Source organism: Aphelocoma coerulescens (assembly GCF_041296385.1).
Source record: "Aphelocoma coerulescens isolate FSJ_1873_10779 chromosome Z unlocalized genomic scaffold, UR_Acoe_1.0 ChrZ, whole genome shotgun sequence".
Lineage (NCBI taxonomy): Eukaryota > Metazoa > Chordata > Aves > Passeriformes > Corvidae > Aphelocoma > Aphelocoma coerulescens.
The window spans coordinates 56,572,427-56,588,279 of record NW_027184085.1 but is presented as its reverse complement, the minus strand read 5'-3'; positions in this window follow the sequence as shown (position 1 = coordinate 56,588,279).

Sequence of the window (15,853 nt, the reverse complement as noted above, 5' to 3'; positions counted from 1 at the left end):
TTGTATTCAGTTTTTCAGCTCCTCATGTATTTTACTACATGTTCGTTTTTACAATATGGCTTAAGTTAGGCAGGTCGGGTTTATTCTTTCTTTCTTCCTTTCTTTCTTTATTTTTTTTTTCTTCCTCTTTTTCGGAAGGAAGGGGAGCAGAAAATAACCCTTTTGTTTCCAGACTGCTGATTTACTGCCGCACGCACTGAAGTGTGAATGCCAGCGACCCTATAACTACCACGTGAACATCCTTTCACAGGAATTAGTAACACAAATCTTCCCTATCGGGCTTTGTGTAGCTCGAAAATATCCCCCTTAATCATTCCTTTTGTTTACGTTGGGAGCCATTATGCTACACCACTGCGTTAAATTGCGTTTAACCCTTCGCGGACGGCGGGGGTGGGATGGGGGCGGCAGCCGCCGCCGCCCGCGGGTACGGGGGGGTCGGGAGGTGGGGGGCACTGCCCCTGGCCCCGCAGGCACCCTGTTCCTTTTCATACCCTTAAGCACGATCTACTTTTTTTTTGTTTGTTTTTCTCTTTTACTTTTTTTTCCCCCTTCCTTTTCCCCTTGATCTTGCTGGGACTGATCGCCCTGTGAAAATCGATACGGGATGTTTTTCTTGCCAAGCGCACGCATTGCCCAAGTCAAAATTTCCGGCAAGAAGTCAAAGAGTGGCATTTACGATGTCCTGCACACCCATGACAGGGTGACAAAATACCTCTTTGGATTTCATCCAGCTGAGCAAATCACGCGCGTCAGCGTCCCCGCGTTGCACGCTTCCCATCAAAGGGGCGATTAATGGAGAGGTACCAGAGAAGCAAAGCCCCCCCAGACCCGGCTTTGCTGAGGGGGCTTTGCGGAAGGTGAAACAAGACTAGTGGAGCTAGAAACCGCCCGTGGCATGGCAGCCGACCGCGCTTTGGCCACCACGTCACCGTGACCAGGGCCCCCGGGAGGAAAGGCTGCCCTCCAGGTCCTGTGAGCCCCGGCTCCCGATTGCCCCTGCGGCCTCACGCCGCGGGCATTGGGGTCACCAACATACGCTCCCTTGGGAGGCCTTCAGGCTGCCTGGTCTGAGACTGCTCCATTTCTCCTGTGCAAAAATACTTCCCCTTCAGGGGCTGATAATGAAGGGTTTATTAGCAGGGATAAGTTCATTGTCAAGGAGGCCCTTGATCACATTAAATGTTTAAGCCGTTACAAAGCGGGGGTGGGGGGAGAGGGGAAACGAAGCTAAAAAAAAAAAAAAAAAAAAAAAAAAAAAAGTCATGGCATGTGTGTAGTACAAAGAAGAAATGCTGAGGTGTAAATAGTGAACACATCCCTGCTCTCCCGCCCGGGCGTTCGGACAACGCAGGGATAACCGCAAGGAGGGCACTGCCAGCCTCCCCCCAGGGAGGGGACACTTGTGCCCAGCATTTGCAATTCGTGGAGGAGTGGGCATGCATAATATTACAAGGTACCGAAAAACTTTTAAATTTTAAGCAAAATTTTAAGATCAGCACACCAAGCTTTTGGTCTACTTAGTCGTGGATCACTATTCCTGTTTCTTTACAGTATGTATTTTTCAGATTTAGGTAATGGCCTTGATTTTTCAGTATCGACCTCTGTTTAGACACGTTTAACTTTGGGCTGCTTCTCGTCTGCGAAATTACAGTCATTTTCACATTATTATACAGTGAGTAGGAGACGGTTTGTATTTAGCGTTGGGTGGGGGAAGGGGTATTATGGGAAGTGATCTGCTACGGTCAGCACATAATTTCAGCCCAAAGAAAATTGCTTCTGAATAGATGGTCTGTTAACTAGCCAAGGAACAGTCACTGGGAGAGATTGCAAAAATGCCTCTGCTTTATCTGCCTTACACCATCATTTTAATTTTTTAAAGCAACGGTCAGTGGAAGAGCCATTTCTCCAACCACAGAGGCCACCTGATGGGTAAAGCATCCTTAAAAACCTCCTTAGATCACAAAATTCGAAGGGAAGTCTCCTCCCTCGCCCCTTTCCCTCCTGGCTATTGTGCATGACTCTACAGGGAAGGAGCCTGCCCAGCGTACCACATGGTTACCGAAGCAGGGTTTTATTTATCCACTTCTGTGGCAGAAATTACAGCAAGACTGCTCGCAGGCCCGTGGGTGCATCTGCAGCAGCCGATTCCCATGAGTGGCTGCAAAAGGACCGCTTAATTCACATTGTCTTGTCAGGTTCAGAACATCAGTATTTCAAAAAGCAGCCAGGGCCCGCTGTGTGATTTAGGGGTTTTTCCGCCTTAATTTCTACCTGCTTGCCAAATTAAATTACAACTTTGTATTTCTGTGCATTTTACAAGACGACAGACGACAGGCAAATAAGTTAATGATGTTTGTCTACAATAGGAAATCCGGGTTTAATTGATGCAGCTGCAGACCGCTAATAATACCAAGAGATCACCACTCACCCTCCCTACCCCCCGTCCCGTTTTTGTGTTTTGCTGGGGAGTTTGTTTTGGTTTTTGGGGGTATTTTTTTAAACCTTTCCAGACATATGCATTGCATACGCCAAGGAAAATCACCGGCAAAGGTCTCTTTGTTCAGTGGAGGGACGCGAGGCGGGGATCCCTGCCCTCGGGCCGGCTGCAGCCCGCGTGTGCCGTGAGGCGAGGCTCCTTCCCGCCCCTCCCGCGGCCGCGGACCCCGCGCGCTGCCCGCTCCCCCGGGCGCTGAGCGGGCGGCGCCCAATCAGCGCGCCAGAAATCGCTTTCGCGGCCCGCCATTGGCCGGCGGCGCGCGGGGCGGGGCGGGGCGGCGGCCGCGCGCCCGCAGTGCCCCCGCGCGCGGGCCCCGGGCGAGCTCCCTGGGGGGCGGCGGCCCCGAGCCTGAGGGAGCCGCTGCGCGCCCCGGCCCCGCACAGCCAGCAGGGAGGACTGCTGACATCACTGGGGTTACACGTGGTGGGGTAAATTGCTGTAATGCCACGTAGTCCTACCGTCATTTGCAGCAAAGCCTTAATTGCTTCCCCTCATTCAGCCTCTCTCTACTGCACCCTTTGTTCCCTCGTTCCATGTTGCGGGAGCACGGGTACGCGTCCGCGCCTCCAATCTCGCTGTTATAGGCAGCATGTCTGCAAAGAGTAAACCATCGGTCTCTTTGTCTTCAACTTCGCGCCAAAGAGAGGGCAAAAATCCATTTCTCATCAGGACTTATTTGTCAGACTAATTATGTAAACCATGAGTGGCGTTTCTTTCCTGTAGCAAGATTTGAGAGCAGTACATTGGAAATTGTATTGACCCGAAAATTTTGGATTAGCGCATCCTTAGGACCCTCGGAGTATCCCACAGTATTATGGACGAACTTTCAATTGGTGTGCACAAACTACTGGTCTGCAGATTAGTTGTGGGTAATTTGTTATAGCATTGCTGACTGCCAGTGATCCACAGATCAGAGTGTGGGAACTGATGATACAAACTACAGAGGAGTCATTATACACTTGGCAGATACTCCTGCTAGATACTTTTTTTTTTTTTTTCAGAGGCAATACTGACAATGTTTCCTTCTTCTTTAGAACAGTCCATAGACTCTTTTACATTTATCTGCATATTCACAAGGAGTCTCAGTTTGATACCTAATCTAGAGGTCAGTGTCTCTGATGTTTCAGCACACAAATATAGGTTCTATATGGAAACAAAGTGCTGCTATGTTGTTTGTTGAAGAGCAACAAAGATGACCTGACAACTAGAGGGAATGATTTATGAAAGAGCCTCTGTGTCTGTATTTGTATTTATTTGGGGGTACAGAGTGAGTGTAAAATGTAAAGAGGATAGAAACTATCCTTCTGAGAGCACAGGGGAAGTAGAGAAAATAAAAAATAAGAAAACAAAAGAAAATAAAACAAAAAAAGGAAAAGAAAATGGAGAAAATAAAAGAAAAAGGAAAGAGGAAAAGAGAACAGCAGCAGTTGAAAATAAATACATAAAAATCCTAACAGTGAAATGTGCTAATCAGTGAAATAAATAGGGAAGGAATAAGTAAGAAGGAAGTTCCTAAGTCCCATGGCATAAGACTTGAAAATTAGGCTGGAAAAAGCACTGAAAATAAATACTATGGGGAATTACTCCATTTCGGCATCAGAGTGGACTGAATGACCTAGTAAGTCTTTTCTGTTTTGTAAATTAACAGCTCTCTGAAGTTCAAGTGTAGAATTTGAATTACAAACCCTTTGTCTAGACATGAGTATAGACTTCAGTATAGATAGTAAATTTCTCAAGTAATTTAAACAGCATATTTATTTATGTAGTGCTTTGTGTAAACATTCAGATAACATTAAAAACATTTATTTCTTTCATAATAGGGAGTGTGCTCTGAGAAACAGGCAATACATGCTAAAATCTGTTATGGTCTTGTCATAGCCTTAGCTTAATGTTTCACAGTCCATTATAATTTGTAATAGAAATGATGGATGCAGTTTCAGTATTTTAGTAGGACAGTGTGTCCACGTTATAATCATGCTAAGGTGAAAAATGTACAAAAGGCCAGTGGCTGGGTACCATACTTCAGATTTTCAGAGAGAACAAATGAGCGTGGGGAAATGAAACTGAGGCTTAGTGAATAGGATTGGATTGCTTTATTAGACGAAAGGCTAGGAGTCATAGGCCAGGGAGAGGGAAGATGAGTCTTGAAATGGAATTTGCAGAGGAGTAGCCAGCTAGGCATAAGGAGTCTGCAGCAGAAGCAGGTTTGCGAGGGGCTTTCCCAATGTGAAAGGAGAGCAAGAAGCATGATGTTGGATAAGCAGAAGGAATCGGCCATATATGAAATCAGCATATACTAAGAATAACATAAAGGTGACTAACAGTCAGAATGAATACTGTCTGTAAAGTGAGGAATGACCGAAAGTTTTCAGAACCAAGGTTAGGTATATCATCCTTGGGGGAAGAATGAGGAAAACATGCTGCTACATTTTTAACAGAAATGAGCTGAAAGAGGAATGACCCTTGAAAATCCACCAGAGAAGTATCAGAGTCTATTTGGATGTAGGTTTAAGCCCAGTAGCTTTAAAAACTGCAGAGGGAGGAGAAAACCTATGCTCTGGGGCACACAAATACCTAAAATTTTGATGATCCAGATGAGAAGCATTTAAACAAACTAAATATGTTGACCACTGGAGCTGCAAGTGAAGAGAGTAACCCTAAGAACTTCTTTATGTGTACCAGAGCAGGCAACTGTGCTCTCTTGCTTTCCTGATTGTCCTTGTTGCTCTTTTGTTGTTTCCTTTGCTGTATTGGGGCAGGAGAGAAACACAAAGAGAGCTTTGTACCCTCAACTACACAAGAAGGGACTTGCTCTAAAAGCAGCATGAGGAAACAGGGAGCAAGACAGTAGGAGAGAAAGGGGGGGGAGGTTGAGACCAAGAGAGGAAGACAGTAAAGAGGACACTGTAAATACAAAAAGGGAAGGTTGGTACAGAAGATGGGGAATAGGGGCAGTTTATTCTCAGCTGTCTCACAATCATTTTGTGACAACTGTGATTTGGCCATCTTGCCTTGAAATAGTAAGTAAAGCAATAAGTGGATGTAAAAATATCATTGATTCCTTTAGCCAAAAGTAGCTCAGCTATGTTTTTTAGTTGATGATGAAATGGGATCAGGTGAGATTACTCATTTCAAGGTTTATGTTCTCCATGGAGCTATCTGAAACATTGCAGAACTGCATTCCTGAAGGTTGAGGAGAAGACCCATCAAGCTTTTAGATATTTTCTGCACAGGTATGATTGCAAAAGTTTAATTTAAAAAGAAGCCTGGTAAATAAAAGAGAAAATGCAAAAAACCAAAAACAACCCCAAAGAACAAACCAACAACAGACCAAAATCAAAAAACTCCAAGGAATGCACTGAGAAGTACATTCCAGAAGTAAGGAACATCAAGTAAAAAAAACCCAAAAACTTGCAGTGAGAATTTCCCGCTAAAGGCAACAAAACACCTGGGAATCTAGAGTATTTTATACAACATGCAAAATTATTTCAGTGACTTCCTACTGTTAATATGTGGTGTGTTTATAATACTCCGATAGCCTTGTTATGCACCTTGTTACGGTCAGCACTGAGGAGTTGTACCACAGCAGGGGCCGTGAAACATAGCTGGTGTTACACGGCACAGCTGTGGTACAAGAAAGTAACATCATCATGTCTGCTTGATCATTCTTCTTATTAATGGAAGTAAGTTGTGATTGTAGCTAAACAGAGCACCTCACATCTGTCTGTTTTAAAGCAGTGGTGTGTGCTCAAGCATAGCACTGTTCATGTCAGACAACAAGGCAGAGGTGGTCTGTTTAGCTGGTGAGCCTCTGCACAGTCTGGGCTTTGAAACCTGCAGGTCTTCTCATCACAAAGCTTCTGCTTCCTCACTTGTAATTTTGTGTAACAGTGATTACTTACCTTACAGGGTGCCCTGAGGACTGTGTTTGTTAAGCATATTGAGATCAAGTGTAATGTGATTAAGAACATCTGCATTAGATTTAGACATGTATTGCAAATAGCTGCTATTAAAGCAGACCTTGAGTGACTGCAACTGCTCTCTTCTTTGGGACTAGAGAAAAGAATGACAAGTTCCAAGAGTCACACAGGGGTCTCAGTTTTATCTGCCTTATGTAAAGATGCTCTGTCCTTTTGAACCTTTTAAGCCAGGATGGAAGCAGACTTTTTGTCTTGTTCCCTGAACGGCCTGGGGATGTGTAAAAAAAGAAAATCTGGTGCACTTTTTGTAATTCTCGTGAAAGAGAGATGTTTAGGAATTGTTCTGGCTGGAGGTTGTCTGTGGTGTCCTGGAGCCAGAAGTGCTGCTTCAGCCATCTTCCCACAGATGTACTATAAAAGAACCTGGAAGAAATCTTGTGAGGATCACTGCTTCTACAGAACGTATTTTAGCTCATATTCATCAAGAATGCCCTGAAGATTTCTTGTATTTAAAAGACAAGGGTACTTATGAATTATTCCATGCTATGGAATTTTATTTTTCAGAGTAAATACATCTCGTTCCTTTTGACTCCAGATTTGAAATTTAGAAATAAATTGTATATTTCTTATTATAAAATTTTGCTTTTTCATTTTACACTTCTATAATTGTAAGGGCACCAATGTAATTCCCTCAGAACTAAAAAATTTGTATCAATATTTTGCCCAAATCAAAATTTTATATCATTTAAATAGTGTTGGTGGGTTTTAATTTTAATGGTAATATAAAAAGATATCTGTAAGTACATCAATATTAACCAGGTGTATTAAAATGCAGTGGTTTTTTATTTGGAGAAATGAGTTTATGTGAACTGTTTCTGGCTGTAAATCTTTTTATCTAGCACTTTGTATTTTGCTGGTTAAAAGCATTCCTCTGAGGTCAAATAAAAAGTTGTAATTAAATGCAGGCCAACTCTCTCGTACTGCTGTTCAAAATGGTGAACTAGTTCTGAAATATAATCCGTTAACATATTGTTAGTGAAAACATTTAGCACCGAGGTCAAGGCTTTTTGGGGGAGAAAAAAAAAAAAAGGAAAATACATTTTTTTTTCCCAGAGAATATTTGCTGTCTAACCTTCTTAGTTGTTCTTTGTAAAAATATATGGGTTATGATTTAAGGAAAATGTTGTTGGCAAGAATGCATTGCAAATGCACAAAATAAGTGGATAATTGCTTTTACATTATTACTTTGCAAGGAATAAGTATGAGAACTGTCCCAGTGTTGAGCACTACCCTTATTGCAACCTTAGGCTTTAGGATGAAGAAGATTGCCAGTGTGACCTTAAGCAGAAAATATGAAGCCCTAAGTGATATCTGCCCAAAATTTGAATATGTTCACATACTTCATAATGATCAGAAACTTCCATGAATACTTTGCTATATTCACACAGTGTCACAACAACTCAGAATGCAGATAATTGTTCCTAAGTTCAGTTATCCAGAAGGTATTTATAGAAAGAGCTTTGAGGAAAATGTGATTGTGTTCCTTTTATTTCTCTCTATTTTAGCCTTATTAAAAGGAGAAATTATGCATCTGAAAAGAAAAACATGAAGAGGAGACCCCATTGCCATTACTTTGGAGAGCTGAGATGTGGAGAATGAAAAAGCCATTGGTCTCAGTTTTACTACCACAATGGCCTTTTATGAGAGGGATTAGATACGCCTAGAGCTGGTGCAGCATTCAGTGCTGCCCTGGACAACCATCTGGAAAGAAAGACGATAAAAATCAGTTTGTCATAAGGTTAAATCACTACAGACTAGCTAGATTGGCTTTTCAGATTGTGTTTCATTTGGGGAAACAAGGAAAAAAAACAGAAAGAAAGAGAGAAATATGGCTTTAAAGCTGCTTGGGTCGTCTTTTTTTTTTTCCCCTTCTCTCCTTTTTTTTTTTTTTCTTTCCTGCAAGATGTAGCATTCAGAAAACATGTTGAGCGAGTTGAGGCATTAAAAAGATCAGTCTTTCGTTGGTGAATGAAAGACTGTTGTGCGTGTGACTCACATACTAAACAGAAATCTGCCTTCAAAGCCTATTTTACTGCCTAATTATATATACACAAAATGTAGCTGTCTGTTTCAATCAAATCCTAGGAAAAAGAATAAAACTCCTCTTAAGATGCAATTTTCATGGTTTTTCATAACCTTAGAACACACACTGCTAATGCAAAAGAGGGAAGTACAGCTGCAAAGTCCAGATAAGGCACCAGTCATTGTTTTGTATTTTTTTAATTATTACTTTATAAAGACATTATACCTCCTACTCAGAATGAGGGAAATTAGTGTCCTCTCATTTTTTTTCTCTTTACAGTTGGGGTTTTTTCCCTTGAAATCTTGTTATGCATTTCAGGAGCAGCCAGCAGCCATGGAAAAGTTTTTTTAAGCAGCCTCTGTTAATAGCAGCAAGCTTTCAGAAGAAATCTAGGAATTCCAAACCCCTACAAAACTTTGTATTGCACTGTGCACTCCATATGAACAAAACCAAATATAGAGTGAAAGAATGCATCATAAAACATAAAATAATTGCTGGCAATCAGCTCTCTTGGAAACTTTCAAGCTGGACAGCATGTGTGAACCATTTCTTTTGTGAGAGACAAAAATAGTGATTTTAGCTCTTTCTGTAGCTATATAAGTATATGAATATACATATATACATACATGTATACATATATTTTGCTATCACCTACTATTCAGAAGTCTTTTTAAGTAACTTTAACTGTAAAGTTTGATAAGCCATTACTAATTTATGTCCTCTTGCTGATACAAATCATTAAAATGAAATAATGTTTTAATGGCTTATCCAGTATATATCTAATTGCACTTTAAAAGTTTCTTACGCTGAAGATATCCCTGGTTTGTCTTCCTGGGAGACTGCAGCAGTAGAGGTAAACAATGTACTCTGTAAATAGCTGTGCCAGTGAAGAGGTACAACTCGTCATCTGCCTGGGGACAGTACATCATATTCCCTCCACCTGAGCACTCTCTAGATCATTTCAACAAAAATGAGGCAAATTAGCAAAACTGTTTTCCTCACTGCTTAAGTAGTTGAATCCATTTAGGCAGAAGTGATTTAGATGGGGGATCTTCCTGGAAGAGATGATATTTAGTTACTTCTGGGAAGAGACATGAGAGACATGGGAGTGCAGAGATAAACAAGTCGCAGTAGACTTAGAAAAGAACTCCATTTCATCTGCAATGGTTGTTTGCAGCCCAGTAGTCATATCCTGGAGCTGCCTCTATTGCTGTTAAGCCATTGATTCTAGTAGAATATTCTTGCTAATTACTGAAGGGAATAGGTCAAAACTGGTCACTGAAAATTTAATTCAAAACCACATTTTCTGTCCCAGTCACTGGCATTACTTGTGCTCACAAAAAGGCTGATCTCTCCAAAACAGGGCAATGTCTGTTAATTACAGAATTAATTAGATAAGGGGCCCGACATGTTCTGCTGTGCAATGTATGTGCATTCAGCCAGAAAAGTTTTCTGGCAAACCTTTCTCCCACCTAATCAATGTCTAGTAATTTGAACTCTGACATAATGCAGCGATGGGGTGAATGGGTAAGATTTAGGATTTCTGGTTGGTGCAGTGAGCTTGCAGGTTTGCTGTATTTCTGAATGCCCTGGCAAATGGGTATCCGACTCACATGGATTGTGTCTTCTCTCTTCCAGACTCGTTATAATGGAGGCTTGTTGAACATAATGACTGTATTTTAGACAGACAATAGGTATGCTAAGGGGATTAGCTGAAGCTACTTCCCTTACCTGCCTGCAGGGAGGGAATTTGGAGAACAAATACAGAACAAAAGAGTTATGGCTCAAGTGAAGTTACTGCAAAGTATACAGGGGTGTGACTTTTACAGCACACTACTGCATTCTTTCTCGTATGGGCATCCTTTGTGCACGGTGAGAGTGCCGTTCAGACAGACAGTTCAGCTGCTCTAACAGCTCGCTGCTGCCAAAAGAGGAAGTCCGTTTCTCTAAGGCCCCGTTTTCCCACTTTTTCTCCAGCCCTTCAAGTTGTGTGGTCTCATCCTCTCCATTGCACAGATCTGGCACTCATTTGACCCCTAAGTGAGTCGGTGGAGTTTGTTAAGCCAACAAAAACTGTTGACTGTTTTGTGGGGTTGTGCTGCTGGCTCAGTGAACTGAATGAGTGCACTCCACAGTCAGAGGACCAGATGTGTCACCTCTTCTCTTAAGGGGGTCAGTGGTAGCATAAAGTATAGGTGGGAGTGAGGGAGAGGAAATTGAGACCTGAACAGCTCAAGATGACCCCTTTTAATTGCAGTAAACCATGAAATTGGGTTATACCATTTAATATGACTGCACCATAAGGACAGAGACCTACCATCACCAGATCTGTGGGTTGAATTCCAAAAAAAAGCCCCCAAAACAACCACATTTTAGACATAACCCACTCCCATTCGTTTTTCCAAGAGCAGGCTAAGACATACTCATGATAGCACCTCATTCAGAGGAACAGCTAAAAACTTTTGGTACCTGGGGATAGAAACCCCTTCCTTTGGCACAGCTGGAGTAAAAAGAAATTATTTGCCTCTGTCCTTAGAGCATCAGCACTGTGAGGGATTAAGTGCAGGAGAATGACTGTGCTATAAATTCACAACAGTACACTTTGCAGTAACTTTCTCAGTGAAAATAATATATCAAAGAAATCAAGGCGGAGCTAATGGAGAACTTGGGAAATCCCAAGCAAATGAAGGGGAGAAATAAACCTCCTTTCATAGCAGACTAAGGCAGTTTGGCTGTGAGATCAACATAGGCAATAGATGATGACCTGAGCTGAAGGCAATAAATGGTTTGGCAGATAAATTATTTGGAAAAGTCACAGAGAATATTCAGGCTATTGACTACAGAATGATCTTCCAAATTTGTAAGAAATCTTAGAAATCCAAAGTAAATCTTGGTATGATTTGTGTGAGTTCTTTCAGATACATGGGCTCAGTATACAAAGTGACCTGATTTCTTGCTTTGTTATACCCACTGGCTTTTTCGGACAGGCTATTTATCTGTTGATTAGACTCACCCATGAGGAATATTTTGTGTGGTATCTCCCTTGGCATTCACTGAATACACATGAAGCCACAGATTCATATTTTTTTTGCGGAAGATTTCAACAGTCTTATTTTTGCTGTGATGAATTCAACAAACCCAGAAGGATTTACTGACATTGTTGACACATTCATTTTGTCTTTTCAGCTCTAAAGTTGAGCATGGACAAATATCTCTAAGAGGTATTCCTATTTTCAGGACTGGCATAGATTTACTATTCATTCAAAATCTGTAATGGGGTATCAGTACTTCAATCAATCAATCAATCAATCAACAAACAAACAAACAAGACCAACCAACCAAACCACAAAAAAACCAACAACAAAAACAACAGCAGCAGTAACAAAAACAAGCCAAAAACAACAACAAAAAAGCCAAACAACCTCCCTCTCACAAAATAGTGACCAAAAAAAAAAAAAAACCAGACCCAAAACCAGGAAACAAAACAAAGCAAAAAAGACTCAGAAAAATATTTTCAGGTTGTCATGGTGATGAAAATTTAGCTGTGTTAATACTTTTACCTCAGTCTAATACTATGGCATCACCTAAAGCCATTGGCACAGGTACTAGTGCAAATGGGTGTCCTGGTCAATGGTGAGTTGAACATGAGCCAGCAGTGCCCTGGCAGCCAGGAGAGCCACCCGTGTCCTGGGGTGCATCAGGCACAGCATCACCAGCCGGGCAAGGGAGGGGATTGTCCCGCTCTGCTCTGCACTGGGGCAGCCTCACCTCGAGTGCTGGGGGCAGGTCTGGGTGACACAACACAGAAAAGCCATGGAGCTGTTAGAGAGTGTCCCAAGGAGGGCACGAGGATGGGGAAGGGCCTTGAGGGGAAGCCGTGTGAGGAGTGGCTGAGGTCACTTGGTCTGTTCAGCCGGGAGAAGAGGAGACTGAGGGGAGACCTCACTGCAGTTACAACTTCCTTGTGAGGGGAAGAGGAGGGGCAGGCACTGATCTGTTCTCTGTGGTGACAGTGACAGGACCCGAGGGAATGGCCTGAAATTGTGTCAGGGGAGGTTTAGATTGGATATCAGGAAAATTCTTCACCAAGAGGATGGCTGGGCATTGGAACAGGCTCCCCAGGGCAGTGGTCACAGCACCAGCCTGACAAGTTCAAGAAGCATTTGGACAACGTTCTCAGGCACATGGTGTGACTCTTGGGGTGTCTTGCACAAGACCAGGAGCTGAATTCAGTGATCCTCATGGCTTCCTTCTGACTCAGCGTATTCAGTGAGTCTATGAATTTGGTCTTGGATAAAGCCAGTGGTAAACTGATTTCCAGGGAAAATGTTGCATATGCAGTTTTATAAACTGTAGACATGCAAGATCCTTTCAGTTGACTTTTAACTTGCAGTAATAAAGTTTTGGGGAGCAAAAGACAAAAAAGAGAGGACCAGCACTTCTTTTTTTGTTGTCTTTTGGGTTTTTGATAAAACTTTCTTATTTTCCACAAAGAGTTCAAAAAAACCTCAAGAAGGTGTGTTTATTTCTCATAAATACCCCTTTAGAATATGAAGCAGAAGCCAAAACATTATAGAGACACGTAGTAGACAAACTGCTGGATAGACAGGTAATTTGGACAAGAACAAGTTCGAATGTCATGCATTACATCTTTGGCAGAACAGCCAGAATCACTGAATCCCTAGAGTATGGGTTTGGAGAGGACACTGTGTAAGAAATCCAAATCCCTGCCATTGCAGAAAACCTTGCAGTAAGTATTTTAGCAGAATATATTCTACATATTACTGAAATATCATAGGCCACAGAAATAATTCCCAAGTCTTACAGCAAATGTGAGATCTATAGCCAAACATGAAGAAAACACAGCTATAGTATGTCCCAGGATGGCAGCAGACTTTTCATCCAGTGTTGTAAGCCTCTGCAGCAGAGACGAATCTCACACACAACCACTGGAATAAGATTAATTCTATAGAAGAAAATCAAGAATACATGCCAATTGGATCTGAATAAGGATTGTTTCCAGACATCAGTTTAGCATAAAGTTGTGGCAAACACACATGACACAGATGTCTCATAAATGTCATTGCTACTAGAAGCATCTTCTACCTTAAGCTGGAGATGCCTCTGATGATCCACAAGAGGAATGTTGTTCTCTAAGTGCAGGGAAGCATTAAACTTTCTCACTGTTTTCTGTGCTGGTCTACTATAAAAAGCCCACTGTTGGTGAGTGAAAGTTCATAAAGAAGGAGATAAAAAAATGCTATAGTGTCTGAACCCTTGCAGAAACTGGTGCTAAGTGTCTTTTTCCAGATGAGAGTCTTTCACAAGATGAGGTGCCACTTACCTTTCCTGTAGAACACAGCCTTTTTCTTGAGGACGCTGAGGTGGGGATATCCCTCCTGCTCATCACAAAAGTCAGGCAGGCAGCAGAGAACTTTCCAAGCAGAGAAGGATTGCCTTCAGTGAGCAGTCCATCCATCCCCAGCTAGGAGCATTTTGTGTGTTTGGATGAGTTGGTGGTGTGAGATCATGTTTTATATACTTCTGTGACCCTGTACAGCTGTATAAGGACATAGTTACAGTTATGGCAAGCTCAGATTTTGGATGTTTGCTGTATGAAAAAACTTTCTGTTATCTTTGGAAAAAAAGAAGCATTTGGTATTGAAGGCCATCGCTAAGCCACTGCAGAATGGCAAAATAATGTTAATCTACTTCCTTTAATTTTATAGTTCAGCAGTTTAGTTCCCATTTATGTTGCTGAATTGCTGAGTTTCCTAATTTTTTTAAAAACATGAATCTAGTCTTTTTGACATGTCAATATATTCTCAAGACAGAAATAACTGACTGTAAACTTCATGTCACAACAAGGTTTTCTCCTTGGGGTTTTCAGTGGAAATTATTTGTCCTTCAATTATCCTTTTTTGATTGTGTGCCATAAAAAACCAAGCAAATGTTTAATGGAAGTTTACAAGAATGGACAAAGGAATTCTAACTGTCTACCATGTAGAACATAAAGACATGATGTAAAATGCATCTTTTACACTTCCAGCAACATCAGCACAAAATGTGAAGCTTTATGGCACTAATGTATGTGCACATACAAAAAGAGATGAAAGTATGAAAGGATAATTGATATAAAATACTATTTGATTATTAACTTCTCTATCTGAAAATATCTCAGAATTCTACTACTTGTTTTTTAAAAATCTCAGAAGCCAAATTTGAGTCACATAAGAATACATTAATGCATTTTTAAAATATATGAATGAGTAAAAAAGGGGGGAAATAATTCCTACAATGTAGAAAGGATTTTAGTGGTTTTATTTAGAATTTCTTAAAAATGGGCTAAATGAAGGAGACAGCAACAAAGCCTTAAATATAGATGAGCTGACAAGAACATAGGAGGTTAAAAATCTAAAGTTGTTCTGAAAGCTTGGTACAGCACTGCTAACATATTTTGTTACAGTGCTCTCTTAGTCCTTCACCAAATGTCTAATTTCAGATCCGCTGCACGTGCTTTCCTTGCAGGGTTTAATGTACGTGATTAATCTTGACTTGGCTTAATACTGCTAGGAATGTGGCAATGACCTCAGCTGAACACTGGCAAAGTGATTAATGTTACATGAACTGGGATATTTTTTACTCACGATCCTGAATAAACACAGACATGCTGTATTCTGTTACAGACCTTTGCTCAATTGAAAATGTACTGTGGTTTCAAAGAGTAATGTTTCAGATGCAATAAACAACGTTAGAGGAAACATGGCTCTTGTTAAAGAAAATGCTGTTTCAGGCTAAAGTCCCAGTGATCATAAAAGATATATGATGCAATAAACAAAATGAACCACAGGCAAGACAGGTCCATTCGATGACTAACCTCTGATTGAATTTTCCAACACTCTTTGACATTCTGTGAGATAAACTATTCACAAAAGGTCCCTATTAAACATAAGCTTGTAATTTCTTTTTTTTTTTTTTTTTATAGTGAGGTCTAAGAACTGTGTGAATGTCTCCTATTGGTTGTTTGTGTTTTTGAATATTTTATGATATGGGAAGACAGGCAAACAGTTGCTGTGATTGTCAAATGTCTTAAATCAAGTACAGAAAATGCAATAAAACACAGTTTCCATGGCAACACATTGTAACCTAGTACCTCTGGATTATGAACCAGCTCACATCTATGATCATTATTTGTTGACAAGCATATATTGAGCCTAAAAGCATAAATTTCAGAGATAAAACTGAAAGCTTGAGCTCAGTAATAATAATATTTAAATAATTCCAAGGTAGTGGCAGCAAATCAAGACTAGTTATTTTGTCATTTGCATAATGTTAATAAGCTAAATGAAAATG